General features: G+C 39.6%; 1 protein-coding gene across 1 annotated transcript in view; it reads right to left on the bottom strand.

Moving 5' to 3' along the window:
- Window positions 1-17,430, bottom strand: part of wdpcp (WD repeat containing planar cell polarity effector) — a gene marked incomplete at its 3' end in the record, with an annotated part of 94,650 nt that extends 77,220 nt beyond the window's left edge. The window contains exons 1-2 of the mRNA XM_083897992.1: window positions 17,354-17,430; window positions 2,113-2,216 (exon numbers count right to left, since the gene is read on the bottom strand). The remainder of the gene's footprint in view (window positions 1-2,112; window positions 2,217-17,353) is intronic.
- Window positions 17,431-17,620: the final 190 nt, after the last annotated feature.

The raw sequence follows: 17,620 nt of genomic DNA, 5'->3' as shown, positions 1-17,620 counted from the left end.
CCAGAGCGTGCATTTCATGTTTTGAAGCTGAAGATTACTACGCAAGCGAAGATGAACGATATCCTTTCTGATCCTCGAAGGACACCATTGACATGGTTGGGAAAGGGAGGTGTGAGCAGAAGAGCCCTACGTTTGACACAATCTGCCGTCTCAAAATTAGATGTCGCCAGTTTACTATGCATTAGAGCTGAAACGATTAATCAATTATTAATCGATTACTAAATTAATCGGCAACTATTCTGATAATCGTTAATCGGTTTGAAGATTTTTTCATGATTAAAACAATATTCCTGATTGTTTTAGCTTCTTAAATGTGAATATTTTCTGTGTTTCTTTGCTTCACATAACAAAGAAATCATTAAAACTGAATAATTTTGGTTTGTGGACAAAACAAGACATTCAAGAACATCGTCAGTTCCAGGTTTGACGAACACTGATCAACGTTTTTTAACATTTTCTGACATTTTATGGACCAACCGATTCATCGATTAATCGAGAAAATAATCGACAGATTAATCGATTATGAAAATAATCGTTAGTTGCAGCTCTACTATGCATTTAAGCTAAAAGGAAAAAGAAAGCAAAACAAACCAAGTGTACATCATCTCTGTGAAAACACAACAAAATGAGAAGTAGCATATTCTTTCTGTTGTGGTGACACATAACTTCCTTTGTTTACACAGTGGAAGCAGCATATTGTGCATATAATGGCTGATTAGTATGTTACTCCAAGATTTGTTGTTTAAAAGTAGTTAGAAGACTTTATCAGAAATTTTTCATATTGGTGCGAATGATCACACAAATACATAGTCCTCACCACAAATACTCCAATCCCACTGTAAATCTATGCTCAAAATCTACAAAATTCTAATCTGCAAAAAAAAACTAAAACCCACACATTTCTGCTTCCACATCATAACTATCCTCACCTATGTGCATTATGCTGATTTCAGTAAAGTACATTAATGTGCCTTTTTGATTAGAGTTATATATATAATTAAATATATACTGCTCTCTCAAAAAGAGTTTATTTATTGGAACTCTGAGAGTCTTTGATTTCATCTGGTCCCAAAAGCGATTGGCAAAACCAGACAGGCTTTGAGGAGATATGACGACATGATGATGGGAAGAATGGAGAAAACAGAGATAGTAATAGAGTTGGTGGATTTAAGACATCTGAAATCTCTCATTGATTTTGCCCACTGAACACTCACCTTGGCCAAGGTGAGAGAAAAGTGTGTGTGGGGTGGCAGCAGTTGTCCTGGCTTTATAAAGAATAGAGGCATACAGGTGGAATGAACTGATACATTTATTATTACTCTCTTAAAACGCTCTTTTTGTCTTTTTTCCCCCCCAACTTAATTAGTAAATGAAGAAAATAGTTAAAATGTTGATTGTGTGTAACAAAAATGCAGGGATTTAAAATGACAGATTTAAATTACGACACTATCTTGTTTAGGTGTTTTATAATCAAGCAACTGTGTAGGAGTGACTACGATAAGGTGTACAGAGACAGCGAGGGTAGAGCTGAAAAACTGTAGCTGCTTGTGTTTTCTGTCAAATGTTTCTGACGCAGTTATAGTACGATTGAGACGTAAGTGAGATAGTGAATCCAGTCTTGTAGGCTTGTAGGCATGTAACATTTTACATGCGATGACTGCGTGAGGTAGGCGTGGGAATCACCCCGAGACGCCACGATACGATATTATCACGATATTTAAGTCATGATACGATTATTATTGCGATACTGCAAAATACTGACATACATTTGCGGAATCGGATATTGCGATATACTCACGTGACAGCTCTAGTGAGAGCACTTGGCACCATCTAGTGGACTGAAACGTTAATTGATTGTTTCATGCGACTTGGTGTCTCAAAAGTGATATAATATTGCCACGCAAAATATTTCACTGGATCCCACTAATGTGACGGGTGATTCTTATACTCTGTAATATAACGTATATGTAATGTATAGGACAGAAGCAGCATTTCAACAGCTTTTAACAATCCACTATGGCCAGCAGCACTTTCCCTTTCTTAACATCTTTCATACTTTTTAGAGCCAAAACGGTAAAAACTCTTCACTGAGGAAAACACCGGGATACTCACAGAAGTGTCGTTTTGTGTTGTATCCGATGAGCGTCATGAAGCAACTGTGTTCAAATTTGGCCGATGACTCGCGGGTCGATGAGGCCCGTGGATCGGATCTGGAGCTGCACCGCAACAGACGAGAAGAATGCATGACATGAAGGCAATGAGGGCAGACATTTTCACTGACATGTAAAAGAATATTTTTCTCACATGTATGCACTCCCTCACACACACACACACACACACACTCTCTGACACACGCCAGAGGCAGTGTTGTCAGCCGCCACAGTGGTCCATCACTGTGAGAAGAGTGATGTGGTAAATTACAGGGTTAAAGAGCTGCCATAGGGTGACTGACACAAGGCCATCACAGTCTTGCACCATTCCTCCACCCCCAGTTCTCACTCTCTCTCTCTCACACACACACACACACACACACACACACACACACTTTTTCATTATACATCACAGACATTGCCATTCCCTCCTCACCTGCCTGGCTCTGCATAAGTTTGTCAGTCAGTTTTTCATTCCCCCTTTTTTTTGTGTGCCTCCTCTACCTTCACTTATCTCCCTTCTGCCTTCTTGTCCCTTTACCTTTTATTTTTTTAATCTTTCTTGTCTCCCCTGTTTTTTCTAAGGTACCTGCTATTAGAAATGCATTAAGCTTTCTGACCCCGTCTGCAAGTGTTCTCTCTCACTTTCTAACATTTTTTTTTTTTTTTTTTAACTCTCCTCGTTCTTTGTCTCCTCTCACTCAAAGGACAGTATTTCAGTGTGCCAGAATTTCTTCTTTCTCTCTTGCACCTTTTACTTGACTCTTCATTGTCTCATCTCCTGGATGAGAGTGTTTCAAATTCTCTGACGTCTTCTCCAACCACCTTTATCTCTCGCAGACTCTCTCTCAGCCACTGCCTGGTCTTGTTTTGGCTCTCGGAGAGAAACTTGGCAAAAATGAAGAACATACAAAGAGCGACCAGAAAGTACATCCACTCAGAGAGATAGCAAAGGTAACTGTATATAATTGTGAGCGAATGAGTGGAGACTTTCCAATCTGAGGTGCTTCGGAGTTACCTGCCAGGTCTCAATCGCAGACTACAGGAACGCATACTGTATGCTGATGTATTGAGTAAACACACTCCGACATTCGAGTCAGTCCAATGCCACATACACTGCTATCTCTCAAATGTCTGATATGTGAACTCAAACGGCAAACTAGCACATACGTATGCACGGAAAAGTCCACTGCACACTCTATCTTTTGACCTTGTGATACCTGAGGAAATGTACACATGCACACATTTACATACATATGAAACCACACACACACACACACACACACACACACACACGGTTATCTCCAGTATATCCTTGAGGGAGAAGACCCCAGGCTTCTAGTGTCATATCAGAGAAAAGGAAGGTGGACAAAATCTGAAAACACAGGATATGCCTCTGACAATAGAGCCAGATAATGAGGAGTGGGGAAAAAATGGGCTAAAACAAAGAAGAGGCATCTACTGTAACAGAGGAAAACATCATGGGAGGCCTGTGAATGCTGAGAGAGAAGATAAAGAAGGTGTGAGTGTGTAGTTGTATTTGTTAACTCTTTCTTTGGGCATTTTCTGGCATAAACACTGACCTTTATCAGAACCAGATTTGCTCATGGAGACCAATACCTGGTCCTAACGAGGCAGAATAAGGGGGAGGATTGAGAAACTGATTAAGTTCCTCAACCCTCAAGGCAACGTCGTTGACAGCAGATCAAATTTATTAACTCTTGACTTATGGCTGAAAAACATGTATTGTGATATAAGTGTGACCTTGATATGCGACGTTTGAAATCTAAGTAGTTCCTCTTTGAATCGCAGAAAATTTGAAGAAAGTCCCTTGAGGCGTTCATGACTCAGAGTGACTACGTCATGACTGATGACTAAAAATGGGACTAAGACTCCAGTCACAGCTGGACGAAAAGATGTAGGGTTACTGGATATACACTTGACTTACAATGGGTATTATAGTTTTTGTAATCATTGTAGACATTAGTGGTCTTATAGGGGTCTTATAGGGGTCTACACATGCATGCAGGAATATGAATGACAAGTAGGGCCTGACCTGAATGCAATAATAGAAAGGCAAAGATATGATTTGTTTAAAATGTGTGACGTTTTATGAACTGTTATGCAATAGAATCAAAAATAGCAGCATTAAATTGCAGCCTTTCCAATTTGCTCATTTATTGCACTGTTTGAACTGAGAGCAATTCATTATTCAGAAGTCGTGGTCATTAATAGAGCCTCAACAAACTTGTCACACTCCAAGTACTCCTCCCACAGTACTCAGTTTAACAAAATGTATTCGACTGAGAAGAGAAACAGGAGGAAGACTGGGTTCTTCATAGGGAACGTGTCATGAGGTCGAGCAGCAAAGCAAGCACACAAACACACACACACACACACACACACAGAGAGAGAGAAACAAAACCATGGGTAAGTACAGTGCAACTTCTCATCTGTCTCATCACAAGACAGAAGGACAGTGGAGGGTGGGCAAAGTGGCGCCAGGCAGCAGGTCAAACCGCTCTCTCTCTCTTTCTCTCTCTCTCTCACACACACACACACACACACACACACACACACACACACACTTTACAGAGTCCCACGGGAGCCCATTGAGCAGTCAGTGGAGGAAGAATAAAAGGTGACAGACAGGCAGAACAAAATGAGGTAAAGGTAATACTACAGTATTCAAGAGAGGTGACAGGTAGAGTCACTTTGCATGCATGTGCATATGTGTGTGTTTTGCAGGACCTGTCAATCAGCAGGAAAATGAAGCTGCAGTGACATGGCCGTTGGGCATGTCTCATTGTCAACTGATGCATGCTTGACTGTGTTTGGTGTGTGTGTGTGTGTGTGTCTGTGCTTGTGCGTGTGTGTGTGCATGTACAGGTAAGAGAGTTGAAAAGTTCAGGTTTCCCTGAGAGTCTTTTGCTCAGTAATGAAACCTGTCACAGGAAATGCAACTAAAAACATTTACAGTACAAGTAATTAGAGAAGGAAACACTGGTGGTGAGGACCACAACATTTGCTGCAATTTGCCTTTACTTTTAAGACGAGCTACTCTGCAGCTACTTTTAATTAATTAACAGATTATTCTTAACTAAATGATCTTTTTATCATGAAATCCCTTAGATATATATATATATATATTAATTCCTTGTTTTATGTGATGCTCTAAACACTATAGTTTACTGCAACAAATTGGATTAGCTTGAAAATGACTAAAACTGATTCATTACATTCCTGTCAATCAACTGATACATGTATCAACTACTCATTCTAGTGCAGCACTAGTTTTTGTAAAAGTCATATTATTATTATTTTTTATTTTTTAGGACACTAACAATGGCGAGCATCTACTCATTTCTGATGTTTGTCCTCATGAAACTCACTTACAAGCTTGTGAATATCTTTGTTTTTTTACACAAACCTCAGAACCTGTTGTTCTGTTAGTGACCATTATGAGACCATTATGTTTAGTGCTGCAATTAAGATACAGTTTCATTAAATCAGTCACCAAATTATCTATAATTCTAAGATATAAACCTGCAGCGTCAGTGTCTCCATGTCCTTGTGTGTGAGTGTGCAACAGAGTGAAGGAGAGAAAGACGAACACAATGAGATGAGTGGAGGCTCTTCTAAGCAGATGTGTAAACGTCATTAGAGGAGGTAATGGAGGGAAGAGGGGGGGGGAAACCCTCCTCTTCCAGCAGAGGTATTTACCCAGCGCCTGGAGCAGAAACACAAACACCATAATGACTGAGAAAGATGGGCAGGAGAAGACAGAGCAAAAGAGATGTTTGATGGACTCTGGCCTCGACTACACAGAAAATATCTGGGAAAAGAAGAATAGCAAAACAAAACGTGATAATTATTATCCAATCTAATACATAAAACCTACGTTTCCACATTAGCCAGGCTCCCACTGAACCAGTGATGGTTGTGTTTCACTCCCATTCAACTAAAGTCTAATCCTGGCAAGTGTTTCGCTAAAAGCCTCGTGCATCTGCCCTAAAGCAACACCCAAGGGCAGTGAAGGCAACACCTTCGAACCGTGCAGCACAACCGCTGGCTGCCTTCAAAGAGATTCTCGGGGACACAGTACGTCTCCGGTGTCTGTCCCCTGCCACAGCAAAGGTGACACGTGTCACACCGAATGTGGTTTTGTTTATGTTGTTGGATTTTCTTCTTTAAAAGCTGTTTAGGTCCCCGTTGTTCGTCCCTCACCTCCTGACCGCAAACGCGCACACAAGCACAAAGACCATGTGTCCATATAGTATGTACATACAAAGGCTTACTCATCCTGATGTACACCCCATTTAAATTCCCCTGAGCTGTCGAAATGGTTAGTCAAACTTCCGCTGGCAACACAAATTTATTAACTTCCTTCAAACTAAAGCAAAAAACTTCCCAATTTCATAAAAGTACACGTACTGTGTGAGAATTGACGACATCTTATAGTGAGACTGTGGATCATCATAAACAGAGGACTCCTCACCTCTCCCTTTACCAAGCAAGTCAAAATACAGTGGCCTTTGCATGCCACAAATCATGTTGCTCATCTTTGGATTGTGTGCTTCCTATTTAAAATGCAAAGTTTGTTTGTTTGGGCAAATGGTATCACAAGATGGCGCCCTATGTATAAAAAGGCTTATTCTATAGCCAAGAAATAAACGGTTTAATTCCCCTTCATTCTAAACAATTCACTTCTCTTTCTTTCCTCTAATTATATCATAAATGTACACTGATCCAATAACTGACTGCACAAGATCAACTAACCAGGAAGAAAACTGCAAACTCAAGGTTTTTTTTCTTCATACATTTTCATGATTGTGCCATCAGAGACATAGTATACCATATATCTACAAGTTAACCTAGTTCCCTGGTGTCCTAAGGAACATGTCTGTGACATGCTTTGGTCAAAATAACTTAAGGATGAAGTACCATACCATAGCAGTTTGACTTGCAGTTGCAATATCCATTAGAGAATTAACATTTAGATATTTTACCCAAATCCTTCAGCCTTAGCCTTTGTATATTTCTAACTACATCTTTTACCTTTGCAGTGGATGAAATAGATTGTAGCAGGATCCTGCAGATACGGTCGGGACTGTGTAAATAAGCGCCTCGACACACACACACACACACACACACACACACACACACACACATACAGGCAAGTTAATGCTTTTCACAACTGGCGTAGGTGACCACATGTGCACTTTCAGGTACACAAAAACACCACCACACCCGCATGCACCTGTCAAGGGCTCAGGAGGATGAGGTCCTTTAAAGTTGCTCTCAGATCAACAGAGTGAGATGGACCCTGGCAAAACGAAAGGTCAATGAACGTCCCCTAGACTTCTCAGCAGTCTTATTTCCCCGTCACATACTCACACACGCGCTGTCCGTCACCTCCCAGATGAGGCCATGACACTTTGGACACCTCTCAACGGGCCAGTGCCTCTCTCTGCCCCTCTCGCTCTCTGACAGCTTGACATGGCACAGAGTGGACGGACATCACTGACATGTGGACCAAGACATTTGCTCTCTTTGCTGTGACCTCAGAGATAGATGTCATACCCCCCCCTTCTCCCCTGCTGCAAGCTGGAAGTAGAAATAAAACCCTCTCTATCGTCTACTCATAGATCTTTCTTTTACCTGGCAGATGTTATCCCACTTCCTCACTGGTAGACCTTCCAAAAAAACATACATTTTACTCACTCGAGCGATTTATACAAATTCTACGAGAGTATCTTTAGTAATGCAATCTTTATCTAAAGCTGCAAGAAACAAATGTCCTAAATGTTTTTAGAGAAGCCAAACAAGAAAAAATCTGAAAATAATAGACCGGAAATGGTGTTAAATTAATGTCAGTCCGTCTATCAATAAATCCATCAATTGATTGATTGCGTCAGTCAAGAATGGTCATTTATTGTCAAAAAAACAACATCTATAAAGATACCGTACGTGCACCCTCATATGCAATAAAAATAACATTGAACAAAAGTGTCATTCTGTCATTTTTTTTTATTTTTTTTTTTGACTGATCAGGTGAGACGACCTATGATGATGTTCTTATTTTAGTTTTTATCATTTCAGTGAATACCACAACTGAAAAGTAATTTCTTCCACTTGAAGCTCACATTGTTTTATTATATAGATTTGGAAGATTCTACTGCAGGATTCAGCTGGACATGTTTTCTGTTTTAAGGACTGAAGCAGAGAGACTTTTCTCTCCGTCGTCCTCCCCTCCTTGCTCCCAAACGCCATAACGGTTATCTTAAAAACATAGTGCACACAAAGGAGTTTTCAAAATAAGCAAAAAAAAAAAAAAAACTAGATAAAGTTTGACCTTTGTGCTTCTTCAGTTTTCTAACCCATATGGGAAAAGTAGTTCTTGACCGCAACGAGTCTGGTCATTTTTCGTTGAGCTGTCTGTTGAGATTTGAAATCAGCAGAACGGAAGCATGAAATGAGACAACTGTGGGCACATACAATGTATGCACATGAACACACAAACATCTGGCTGTTTTCCATTTGTCAGAAAGCCCAAAACATCCAGCCGTGCGTGAAAACAGCCCTTCTGAGAGTACCGTCGTGGAGCTGACACACACACACACACACACACAGTGTAATTCTACAACACTGATTTCTGCAGTTTATTCAGTGCACAGCTCTGCCTGTCTCACTGGGTCAAGTCATGTCTTGTCAGACACTATATCCTCTTTCCATTAAGCCTGATGCTGGAGAGTACCACAGGTGCCTGAACTGGGCCCCATGTTAAACACATTCACCCTGCAGTTATATCAGTCTGACGTAAAGACAGCAGGCTCGTCTTTCACATCAAACAAGCACACAGCCCGAGTTCCCTTACGGTTATACAACTCAAACAGAGTTCACTGTTTAAGTTTATTGTAACGGTTTAGAGTAGGAAGTTGGAAGTTGGAAACAAAAATGCAAAATACAGAGCAGAAATTACAATCTGCAGCAAACCTTTAGTAGTTCAACATCCTTTTTTATATTATTGCCTCTTCACTCATTACTGGATGAAATGCATTCAATAAAATGTCAGGTATCAGGTTTCATTTAATATTGCCACACATGTCATAACATACATACAAATATGAATGTTTCTTCGCTATCTACACAGCTTATCATTTAAAGGGCATGAGTGGAGTTGGAGCCAATCACAGCTAACACTGGGAAAGAGACAGGGTAGAACATGGACAGGTCACCAGTCTGTCACAGGGCTAACATCCAGGCAACCATTTAAAGCTCACATTCACACCTACATTCAGTTTAAGTCAACCTGCATGAGAGGAGCATCTACAACAATCTGTAATAATAGACCCAAGATATAAGTTATAAGGCAATTATGTTGATCGTATAATGTATTCCCCATCATTGTATTACTTTTGCACTCATATACAGGCATTTACAGCAATGAATTGATAACACATGGCTGTGCAAAAAACATGTTTGCATATAAGAAACATTAATTATCCTCAAAGTTTTCTGATCAATTCAAAAGTTCCTAAGCTTAACCAATCTAAAATAAATAAATAAGCAAATAACATTGCTTCAGTTTTATTTGGCATAGCTTTTTTCTATTTCAAAAGACCTCCGTCCTTAAAGCATGGTAGAAAATGAAGGCTTCAGTTTTATGATTGCAAGTGAGCCAAGGTTTGTCATAACCTCACGTAACCTTTCTTGGAATTGCTTGTGGTTACACAAAATATTTCCAGGTATAAAAGCTACCAAATCACAATAACAGAACTGTTCTTAGTACACAATAGCAGAGTAGACCCTCAAATCGGCAGTTCTAAGTAGTGAATCAAAATGATTTTGAATCGGAAATAGCTTTGAATTAAATAATGGATTTTAAATTAAATCGCGATTTCAAGAATCAGGAATTGAATCAAGAGATTCTGAAAGATTCCAACTTCTTTGTGAAACTTAGAGGTTTTATGTGAAGCTTTCTTTAAGTAAATGTTGTGCAGTCTCATGTAATCTTCACATATAACAATATATATATATATGAAATTAAGTAATTAATAATACTATACTACTACTACTCATATTCTGATCCGTTTCAATATTCAGCAATTCAAATACAGTACATGCATTGGTACTGAAACTGGAAAAAAAATTAAGCATGTCATTTTGCTCTGTGTGACAAGCACTTGAGATTTTTGCAGTGAAAAACAACGGATCCCATTAAAACATCATGTGAGAGGGTAAAAGCCAACACCTACACAGAGGAAGTGATTTTGACAGATGACATTCAACTGTTGGTTTAAAATCTGCAGGAATAGTCACACTTATCAGACACCAATGAAGAAAGGTGTCGACAATGTGCAGCTACATGATGTAGTGTATTGAACAGTGATGTCAGAATCTCAATTGGACCCAACTACAAATTAGCATGAGGCTAACCATGTGCAACTCTCCGGCTCTCTATGTGTGCGATGACGATTAGAGACAGTGCAGATGAATTAGTGTGTGACCACTGTGACAAATTTCCCACCGCCATTCTCTTTAATGTGTGACAGGCCCTCCAACTCCCCCCTCTTCTCCCATACATGTACATAGGCTTAACGTCGTCTGGGCGGGCCGATCCCGCCGGCTCACTGTCGGCACAGCAACGAGCGCTATCCTAGCTAACATCTGCTGCACGACCCGGGGCCACTCAGAATGGGCCTTAATCCCCGCACAGCTATGTTGTGGGGGAAAACATTCTTTCCTTTTAGTGAGTGCAGACAAACAGGGACAAGCAGTGTTGCTGGTAACCTGCAGGCAACCGGCCTCTTGGAAGGGCCGGGAATGTTGTCGGTTACGTGGCCCCCAATTGTGCCGTGGCCCATTATGGCTGTGCAGAGGGGTGTGACCGCCAGCATCAGCAGCGAGTTGCCGTCACTGGTCCAGTTGGATGGATTTGGAGGTTTTTTTGAGGGTAATGAAAGGTGGTGCGAATGGACTAGGATTGGCCTTGTGCTGCTAAAACAACAGGTCCATTGATTAAAAAAAAAAAAAAAAAAAAAAACGTGAACCACCTTGCTCCCCAGCCGATGTGGGTTTGCTGCCACATCAGCTGGCCGCGGATCCAGGAAAACTGTTGCTGCCACATTTTTGGTAATCCCTCAGTGACTTTTTAGTGTTGGTTGCTGTCAACAGCAGAGAGAATGGAGAGTGTGCTTTCAGTTGGGATAGCGGCAGAATGTTATCATGTGGGGGTTTGATGCCACCTTGTGACCAAAGCGAGGCAACTACTGAGTGTGTTTACAGTTGAAGACGCTTCAGATACTCACACCAGGAAACACTCAAAAGACTTTGACGGCAGGTGAACAATAACTCTCCTCTTTGAAACAAGCCGGGCCATGATCCTTCATTTTACTGTTGATGATAAAGATCTTCTGGGGCAGTGACGCACAAGGAAAATGAAGATACACTCCCATCAATCAGTCCGTCAAGTGCTATGAAATATGTAGTTGTCTTAATATGAAGTGTGATTCCATCAAAACTATTCCATGGACAATTTCCCTTCGCAAACACCTCAGGGAGTTAGATGAAGGGAGACAGTGTGGATTGCTCAGAGGATGAAATACCTGTGGGTGTGGCTCAGTGTGTGGATATAATGAGGTTTAATTGAATAGTTCTGCATCAGTGCCAAGAAGTTGCCTGGTCTATTTGTAGGGGTCCGTCTGTGTTCTCTGTGATTGAGAGCTTGGTTGTCTTTGTCCCCCAGAGCAAGCCAACACTTGGCCAGAAAAAGAAATCCTTCTCAGGTTTCAATCACAGTCAATCAGTGAGAAAAGAAACTCAGAGTGGTCATGGGTACCTCTGAGGCCGGCTGGAAACGCTCACACGCCTCGAGGCCTTGTTGTAAAAGTGCCAAAACCACACAATAGCATCGACTCAAATGGATCTGCAGGCTAATTATGGAAGCAACCGATGCATAATGTATTGAAAATGAGTTATTTTCTGCACAACACACGAATATGAGACTTCAATTCAACTAAAGAATGGTTTAACATAATGTCACGCTGGGGGATTAAGTGAAATAATGGCCATATATATATGTAAACTATACAGTAGTAACACACACGGATAATTTAAACTATCGTATATAGCAATTAACATGTACAATGACAATTCTTTTACTTTTTGGTGCAGCTCGCAATCTGTCACAAAAGCCGCATTTATTAATCATAATAGGCTTAAAGACAGGAGAGTTTGTCTTCAGAGGTTTAAGCACTTTAAAAACAGTTTTAAAAGCAAAGCAAAATCTTCAAAGACAGACAAGGTTGAAATTCAAGTGTGTGTTGCAGCCTTGGAGGCAATTTCTACAAATATATGTTGAGCAAGCACATTTAGAGATATTGTAAACGCTTCTTGTTTTAAAACAGTGCAGTAAATTTGAACTTATGACTTTCATATCATGAGCCCACGTCCTGAAGGCAACACTACTGTCACATGCAGCAACAAGTGTTTCTGGAGAGTCTTCACGCAAATCCATCAACGTCTATGTAAAGAGAAGTCCAACAACAGCAGTCTTAATCAGGGCAAATGCTGCCACCTAGTGTTTTATTGTGATTACTGCATGTACACAAAAATGACAGGATGAGGTCACACAGGTTTGTTCTGAAAAACATTGGGAATTTATAACATTTACTGCACTATAGTGCTCCACCTGATCTAAAGCTTCATCAGCTAATCTGACGATGACACCGTTAAGACACAAATATGCCGCAAAGCCGAGTGATAATGGATAAAGGATATGATACAGGAGATAGTTTTGATGATGATGTAATCGCTTATTGTTTTGTATGTTGCTCAAGTTTGCTTTTGTGTGACTGCCGGTGCATTGTGAGGGCTATTTGGTCTAACTGTGGAGATGGAAGAGCGATATGGAGAGCGATGTGCTGGCTCTCTGTCTCCCAGCTGCCAACGTGACCTGGGTCACTCAGGTGCACTGTGCGAGGACAAGTGACCGAGCAGTGAGACAAGACAGAGAGGGTGGAGATGGAGGAGTGACGAGGGAAGGATAAAGGAGGAGATGGAGTGGACGGAGGACAGGGATCAGTGGCAGACACAGTGTGTAGAATTGCAGCATTGCTCAGCGTTGAGCAAGTTCTATGTGTATGGTATAGGATTTTTGCAAGTTTAAACTTTCCCACTTGCATCTGTGCTGTTCCAGGTCTGGGCCCTTTGTTTTTACAGACACACACACAGAGGATCAGGTCGGCATGGCGTGGCAAACTGGCACCAGATCTTATCATGTGTCCTGTCCCGCTGATGTTTTTGGTTTCATTCCGATTTCCTTTTTTCGCAGAGACAAAGTATGTCTAATCCCCTCATGTCAACACCGATGTGTAACTTGACAAATACAGTTACAGCAACAACAACAGAGTTTAAATGTGCACTCAAGTAAAGCCATAACTGTCTCAAGTGAAAAACTGATTTTAAGTCTAAAGTAATTTCCTTTTCTGTGAGGAAACTAATGCCAGAGTCAAAATTGTCATGCAAGCTTTAGTGGACCACTGAAGTTACTGAACGCTTTGTTTTGGTTTGAGTTAGTTGGGTACATATGTTTGGAAAGATCATATTTAAAGATCATATTATCACATGAAGTGACAAATTAATGTGGTTGCACAGGATAAAAAAATATCTCTCAGATGATCAACATTTTGAAAGAGAAAATGGCACAAAAGTCAGAACTAAACATGCATTTACCACTAATCCTAATCTCACATAACATAACATTATCCATTTAGCAAACGTGGATTGATGTAAGTTATTGTAAGACAATGATCGTTATTCTTATATTGAATGATTGTTCATCTAAATTTACCAGCACGGATACTTGATCACATATGAAGCTTACATGGTTGAACAGCACTGGGAGGATGTCAATCATCCAGACCCACAAAAATGTCAAGAGCCATGCCAGAAGAAAATCTTCAGTGAGTTTGGCAACCACATGAAAACTTCAAGTCTAACAGTGTAGCTGTCACCTATAATTATTTTGTCCTGAACTGAACCAGAAGGTCACAAAGTAGAACAAATGACGGTGATATAATCTTTACATTTTGTAAGGGATAACCTTTAGTCCTCAGCAACAACTTACTGTATATGATACAAAACTAATGTCTTATAGTATGAATCATTGTTCATGCTATTGGCAAAAGTATTCTTTCTTTACTTTACTGTCCAATTTTTAGATTGACAACATTGTTATTATGTATTATTATTATGAATCTTTACATTTTAGTTTTAGGAAGCATTTTCTACATTCACGTCTCACAGATATGGGTCAATATTCTCATTCATTTGACAGATTTCTGAAGCTCAATATTTGCTCCATTAGTTCTGGGGTGAGCTGGTCAACATCTGAGGGAAATAGATCTCAGATGATTTAAACTAAGCACCGGTTTATGGTTAGAAAATACACATTTCAAAACCTTTCCGATCAGTACACTAAACGCAGTGTCACAGTATATTGATTGATATGAAAGACAGTAGTGAGCACCTGTTTCTTTCACACGGACACCCAGAACCTCCATAAGCACATACTGTACCACACAGAGGAGCAAATGTAACAAGAGCTGAGAGAAACTGTCCGGCTGTGGCAGCTGCTACAAACAGCTCTGAATCCAGCGATCAAGCGCAGAACCTTCTGAGAGAGGGATGGCGGCGTCAGTGCCAGCCACTACCATCACTAGCAGATGAAAACACAGGAAGTAAAGCCAGGTCTGGTTCATTTTGATGATGTTAATATAGAAAATCAGGATCTTTGACGAAAAGGAAAAAAAATATTAAAATTTTTCACATCGAGACAGTAGGCAGTTATTTCCCGGAAAACTACTGATTTAGCATTAGTGCTATTAACTTTTTTTTCTGCATAAAAAAATAAATACAATATGTAGATGTTTGATAAATAAAATTGTTAAATTGTATGTGAAAATGTAACAATTGGAAGCAATACAAATATATTAAATTTAAAAAGGAATGTGGAGGACATATTAGGGCTACATGGTTAATGGTCAATAATTTAGTAACAACACATATCATGGTATAATTTTTCTCATACGCGACATATTACACATTCTTATAGCCTCTTTATAAACTGAATGTTTAAACATAGTAATGGAAAAATCTGCCGAAATGCACTGTGTTCTAAGGGTTAAACTACTGAAATACTGTGTTTTTTGAGCAGTAGAATTAACTTCTGAAACTTTTCATGGGCTCTTCTCTGTATTTTCAGTCATTCTCCACCATGTCTGCAGCCATCTCACTTTGCCTACATTTGTTTTGACATTAAATCACTTTTTGTGCACAGCGGCATTGTGTGAACTGGTTTGACACTGGTTTGTATGTAAACTAACTGCGACTTATTTATATTTGAAAGTCAAGCAGAACATGTAAATGTAAAAATGTACATTTTATGGCCGTTATGATCTAAAGCACAAAAGCAAGCAGCTGGAGGGTTTACTGTAAATACAGACATGATTCGAGGCAAGTGATGTTTGCCGTGCAGCTTATTGAGACAGACATTTCCACGCCTGCACAGACACAGGCCTTTAACAAAAGGGTTATAATCAATAATCACATTAATGATCATTTCAACTAATCATACTTGAATTGTTACTATTGATGTCTAAGGATACCATTAACATTTTTCTGTCAGGTTAAAAGAACGCCTTTAATCATGTTTGGACATTGACCAATCAAACCAGGTTTACCATTGTGTGTGGGGTTCCTTATAAAAACAATTAGTTCATTGAATTATAGATTGTAAACCTCTTATTCATGATCATGTGTTTGGCCATACCACCTGGCCCTATGTGAAAAAGTATAGTTATAACATGATTGCAGATGCCTAATAATTATCAATAAATAAAATATGTTTTATTTATTAATAAGTAGTACTAATACTAGTATTACTTATTTTTTAATCAGTTTTAATCAATACTAGAAATGCTAAAGAAGTCCCTTCAACAGCAGAGAACACATCATCAGTGGCATCATTGCATGTTTCATGTGGAGGATAAAGCGGCAGAAAATGGATGGATATAAGCAGACTGTTATTTTCCAGGGTTTTTCATATACTTGTTGAGAAAATCTAACTTGGGACCCCTGGACTACAGTGACAACACAACCACAGTCAGTCAGGTTAACAACATTATGCTCTCTCCTCATGTAATGAGCCTATAATGAGGCCATCAAACATTGATGACCACACTCACCAAACACCAGACCTCTATGGGGTCCTCCTCTCAGCTAAAAACAATGTTACATCTCTCTAACTGTAGAACCAAAGATGAAGGGACTACTTAAAAAGACAACACATCAACATCTTAACCTTTTGCACCTTTTGTGATGAATAAAGTGGACATATGTCCAGGAGGACAAGATTAATGTCACAGGAATGGAAATAGAACATATTTAAACTCATCATTATCCTATATACATTTTCTATGATTTAAGACCATGAAAAGCAGATATTTGAGATCCTTGAATAAAACATTTTTTACTTTGATTTTGAATTTCCTAATGTCGAAATTAGGGAATCGCACAAGACCACTTTTTTGTGTCCGATACCAATATCACAAACCTGAGTGCTTGCCGATACTGATATCAGTCCAATACAGTCATTTTAGACCTTTTAAACTATGAAGCTGTTAACAACACATTTATGCCACTTCAAGATAGTCTACAACTGTTTATCAAAGTCTTCTCCCATGAAGAAGAACAAGAACAATCCAAAACATGACTCAGCTAGAATGCTGGTTTTTACTTACGCTTTTATAGTCCATCAGAGATGACAAGTGATATATATTGGATTTTTGGATTGTATCAAATTTTACCTGTCTGATATCTGATCCACTGATTTTGATGGTATTGGATAGATAGTGAGTATCATATTGGCTCATCCTGGCTGTCACTTACTAAAGCTACCAAAGCAAACCACAGAATGACACCATTACCTGAGCTATTTCTGATTCACAATTTATTTTCTTTTTTTAAACTCATCATATGGAGAGTCAAACATAAAGCAGCTCAAACATGAGACACATTCTGTGAGGTAATTTAAACTTGACTGAATACAGAACTTTACCCATCACACGCACGCACGCACGCACGCACACACCAACAACAGATGAGGGAATAGATGAGACGGGTTATTACCAACAACTTACCTTTAATGCCACATTGACGTAAGAGGGAAAACTCCTCTTCCGATCTCTCCCATGCTGCTACTCTGCTTCAGTGTTGATTAACTTGACCGTAACTGTGCAGAAGTAAACACACGCTGCTCGCTGTAAAGGTAAACTGTTAGTTTGATCCTATATTGTGCTCCACCAGGTTTTAGCATTACACAAACTCATCAACCTAACCTGCTTTTGCAATGAAAACGGTCGATTGACAAACCCGTGTTACTTCCTATATATTAGCACGAGTTGTTA

Source organism: Microchirus variegatus (genome assembly GCF_963457635.1).
Source record: "Microchirus variegatus genome assembly, chromosome: 11".
NCBI lineage: Eukaryota > Metazoa > Chordata > Actinopteri > Pleuronectiformes > Soleidae > Microchirus > Microchirus variegatus.
The sequence above is the reverse complement of the archived record's forward strand: the minus strand, read 5'-3'. Positions and strand labels throughout refer to the sequence as shown.